Source organism: Babylonia areolata, chromosome 14 (assembly GCF_041734735.1).
Source record: "Babylonia areolata isolate BAREFJ2019XMU chromosome 14, ASM4173473v1, whole genome shotgun sequence".
In the NCBI taxonomy this organism is placed as follows: Eukaryota; Metazoa; Mollusca; class Gastropoda; order Neogastropoda; family Buccinidae; genus Babylonia; species Babylonia areolata.
This window is the reverse complement of record NC_134889.1, coordinates 35,603,421-35,608,420: the sequence shown is the minus strand read 5'-3', so window position 1 is coordinate 35,608,420 and position 5,000 is coordinate 35,603,421. Positions and strand designations below refer to the sequence as shown.

Sequence of the window (5,000 nt, the reverse complement as noted above, 5' to 3'; positions counted from 1 at the left end):
TAGAGTAAAGAACGTTCTATCAGAAAATGGTTTGAGCGTTATGCTGATACCCCAGGACGTTGGAAACAAGCAGCAGTTTATTTCTGGATTTAAAGACAGACTTAATTGTTCTGTTAAACAAAAACTAGCATTCGGATAAAGAAATTAAGGAAAAATGTTTCTCTTTTTATCATTTAAGAATGTACTTCAACCTGGGTTTAATTGTTTTGTGGGTTTTTTTATTATCAATTTCATTGCAGATATATGGCATAAAATATGTTATACATGATGTGGAGCAAGGACACTTGGTTTCAATGCAAACAAGAAATGGTGACAAACATATTCTCTTTCAGTGTAAAGTTTATGATGTGCGAGAAAAAAAAATCAGATATTGCTAAAATGCACAGTGTCATTTCTGTTTTGTCGTCACAGGATGAAGTTATAAGCACACATAAAATAAGACACAAATTTCTAAACCATAACTGAAATAACATATCAGAAAGAGTTGACTCAGGATGTGGAATTGTCCTAGAAGGAAAGCAGAAACAACATAGAATTACAGGTGTGAGTGGATGGTCGAATCTCTTCTATGATTTTTGTTTATCTATTTGCATACATATGGTGGTGGTGATGGTGGTGGTGATGGTGGTGGTGGTGGTGGGGGTGGTGGTGGTGGTGGTGGTTATGGGGAGTCAGTGGTGATGGGAGGGTGTGTAAACATTGAGGGTTGATGCAATTCCCATGACAAATGCACACACACACACACACACACACACACACACACACACACACACACACACACACACACGGTGATAGACAAAAAACAACGGATAGTCGAACAGACAGACAGGCAGACACAGACAGACAGAGACATTACAGGCAGAGCCAAGTGAGAGAAAGACAGGCAGACAGACAGACAGGCAGACAGACAGACAGACAGACAATTACACACAGTTACTTACAGTTCTCGGTGAATGACGCAGGTAAATAGATACCAATCAGAGGACCAAAACTAACACACGAAACTGAATCCGTCTCCACACCGAAATCGTTACCACAACTTTGACAACGGTAGCATTTGTTGTTGTTGCTGTTGTTGTTGTCGATGCTGCTGCTGCTGCTATTACCGTATTGTTGTTGTTGCTGATGATGATAATGATGATACTATTCACTGTATTTAGTGGTTGTCTCTTCAGTAAAAAGAGAAAGTCACTTTTCCGGCCGGGATACCTTCCGATAGAAACTGCCGACATGGAATGGCGAGGTGGTGTTGTTGTTGTTGTTCTTGTTGTTGTTCTTGTTGTTGTTATTTCAGAATTATTTATTCATTTGCTACATATTTGTTGCTGCTGTTTTGTTGTTGCTTCATTTATTTAATTATCTTTTTATCATTTCTTCTTGATTATGCTTTATTCGTATCACAAAAAAAAAATCATCCATATCACAAAAAATCATCCATATCACAAAAAAGTCATTCATTTATCTTTGCCCTTTAGTGAACTGAACCAATTTTGAAAAAAAAAAAAAAAAAAAAAAAAGTTTCCATTGTTATGTATTTAATTTTTTTCTTATTCGATATATTTCATCCATTGAGATACTAATCTGTCGATCGATATATTCGTTTATAGATCATTTCCTTTTCAATATTTCTTCAATCACCGATAATATGTGTGACGGGACATTAAACAAAAATTCCTCCTTCGTTAATATCAACTTCCATACATACGCTCGTTTTTTTGTTGTTGTTGTTTCTCTCTCTCTCTGTCTCTCTCTCTCTGTCTCTCTCTCTCTCTCTCTCTCTCTCTCTCTCTCTCTATCTATCTATCTATCTATCTCTATCTCTTCTTTCTCCTTTTCTTTTTGACGACAAGTTTATATAACCTCTAATCCACCTGCATTCAATGCACTGCTGTCTTCACAACGATTCGCCACCAGCTGAATTCATTCGGAACAAAACACCGATGAAGTCAAACCACCACTATCACCCTCTCTCTTTCTCTCTCTCTCTGAGTGTGTGTGTGTGTGCGTGTGTGGGCGCGCGCGCGCGCGCGCGAACGCGGCACAGTTTTGGCTGAGCGTCGTCAGCAGCAAAAACCACACACACACACACACACACACACACACACACACACACACACACACACACACACACACACGCACACACACACACACACACACACACACACACACACGCACACACACACACACACACACACACACACACACACACACACACACACACGCACACACACACACACACACACACACACACACACACACACACACACACACACACACATCTGCGTAGTAGCTAGGTTAGGTCTACCAGCACTGGTGCCAAGCCAAGCCAAGAAAGAACAAAAAATCCCGTCTGCTCTGCAACTTTTGAAAACTCTTCCTCCGAACCTTCCTGTAACCGTGAGAACAAGTTGAGCATCACCACCACCACCACCACCCTCCCCCACATCTCCCCATCCCCACACCCACACACCCACACTCTGAAAAATAAAACGAAGAAAAGAAAAGAAAGAAAAGAAAAACAGCACCACATATACACCTACGTCTTTATAGGCATGCGGCGTCTTTTGACTGAACAGCAAAAGAAAAAATTGCCAGGCGATTTCCACCAACTCTATAGACACACACCATACACCGACAAACACACACACACTTTTTCACGTGAAGCAACTTGGTTTTAGCGAAAGAGAGAGAGAGAGCGGAGCGAGAGAGAGACGGGGTGCTATTTGAGTGTGTTACCCCCCTGGTTCAGAACTGCCCCTATGGAGTTTATTTTTTGTTCGTGTTTTTTTGTTTTGTTTTTTGTTTCTAGTTTATTTATTTATTCATTTATTTATTTACTTATTTATTGATATATCTATTATTTATTTATTCATCTATTTATTTGTTTGTTTACCTTTTTTTCTTTTCATTCATTTGTTTCATTTATTCATTCGTTTATCTATCTATCAAGCTTTTTGTCTTTCTATCCGTCTCTTTTTTGTGTTGAGAATTTTATTGTTTTATTTTATTCTATTTGTTTTATTATCTTTCTTTTTTCTTTTTTTTAACTATCTATGTATTTATCTATTCATAATTTGTTTTTATTTTGTTTCATCTTTATTTGTATTTCTTATTTTCTTTTTCTTTTTTCTCCTTTTTTCCTTTCTTTTTTTTTTCCTCAAGGTCTGACAAAGCGCGTTGGGTTACGCTGCTGGTCAGGCATCTGCTTAGCAGATGTGGTGTGGCGTATATGGATTGTCCGAACGCAGTGACGCCTCCTTGAGCTATTGATACTGATTCTGATACCGTCTCTATCTATCTACCTATCTATCTATCTATCTTAAGCATTTTCACAGATTTTCGTCTAATTTTGGATGTGTCCGTAAATAATCTAAACCAAGACATAAGTAAACAAAGTCATACATCATGTGCACATGGGCGTTGAAGGGGGAGGGGCGGGGTGCGGAGGGGGTGGGGGGGATCGGGCGGGGGGCGGGAATGGGGTGGGGGGTCTCCTTTATAAGACGCGACAGACACACATACAAATAGATATCTAAATAAATAAACAAACAGGTATCGTCATATATCCGTAAACATATTTTCCTAATCTTGGTTGTACCTAACTTACTAGTATCAGCTGGCAAGGGACACATGTGTGATTGCACGAGTTAATGTCCTTGTGGATTGATAAAGTGCCTTTGATTGATTGATTGATCGATTGATTGATTGCCCTTATATGATATCCTCTAAAGAATGTTCTTTAATGGAGTTGAATTTGACGCAATGATCAAATAGATGTTTTGGAGTTATGCATGCGTGTGAATGACTGGTGCGAAAGCCCTTTGATTTGTCTCTGCACAAGATTCAGCGCTATATAGATATAATGATTATCATTAGGAGAATTTCGCCTTCCAGTTCTCCACTGTTGCCACAACAGTCAGTCTTCTCGTGGAATATCGAAGTATCCATCTTTTTTCATCTTTTTTTTTTTTTTCATGTTACGTGTGACTATCCTAAGTTTTGTTAAAGCTTGTCTGTGTCTTGCATCCGAAATATTCAAAACAGAGGCTTCAGTTTTGTTATACATAATTTATGTTAAAAACAACAATGTAAAATCTCAGATTTGATTGTTTTTCTCTTTAATCTTTCCAGTATCTAATAGGTTAGTCTGAGATTTCTAAATTTTATTGTATCACAAACTTTACTCGGTGTACGCTGGTTGTGAATTTGTTTCTTTTTTTTTTTTTTCTTTCTTTTTTTTCTAAAATTTTAATGTGATCATGGCCCATGTTCACGAGTGAACAAGCATTAACCACGGTAAAGTTATGTTCTCCCGTTAATTGACGTGTGTGTTTGTGTGTGTGTGTGTGTGTGTGTGTGTGTGTGTGTGTGTGTGTGTGTGTGTGTGTGTGTGTGTGTGTGTGTGTGTGTGTATGTGTGTGTGTATGTGTGTGTGTCCGTGTTTGTGTGTGTGTGTGTGTGTGTGTGTGTGTGTGTGTGTGTGTGTGTGTGTGTGTGTGTGTGTGTGTGTGTGTGTGTGTGTCTGTGTTCGTCTGTGTGTGCGTGTGTGTTCTTCTCTGCGTGTGTGTGTGTTGTGTGTGCGTGGGTGCGTGCTTACACGCGCTCGCCTGTGAGAGAGAGAGGGGGCAGAGAGGGAGAGACAGAGAGAGAGAGAGAGAGAGAGAGGGAATTGAAGAACGAACGAAGCCACAATAACACTGAAAAAAGGGGAAATAAAAGAGTTTGTTGATAACGCCAATAAAGCCCAGACAGAGAGAGAGGGAGAGGGAGAGACAGACAGAGAGAGAGAGAGAGGGAGAGACAGACAGAGACAGACAGAGAGAGAGAGGGAATTGAAGAACGAACGAAGCCACAATAACACTGAAAAAAGGGGAAATAAAAGAGTTTGTTGATAACGCCAATAAAGCACAGACAGAGAGAGAGAGAGAGAGGGAGAGACAGACAGAGACAGACAGAGAGAGAGAGGGAATTGAAGAACGAACGAAGCCACAATAACACTG

General features: G+C 39.6%; 1 protein-coding gene across 1 annotated transcript in view; it reads right to left on the bottom strand.

The window, feature by feature from the left end:
* LOC143290021 (uncharacterized) overlaps positions 1 to 1,956 on the bottom strand; it is a 231,926-nt gene extending 229,970 nt beyond the window's left edge. Inside the window, exons 1-2 of the mRNA XM_076599346.1 lie at positions 1,861 to 1,956; positions 942 to 1,222 (exon numbers count right to left, since the gene is read on the bottom strand). The gene's annotated coding sequence lies outside the window, so the exon portion shown is untranslated. The remainder of the gene's footprint in view (positions 1 to 941; positions 1,223 to 1,860) is intronic.
* Between the last annotated feature and the right edge of the window lie 3,044 nt (positions 1,957 to 5,000).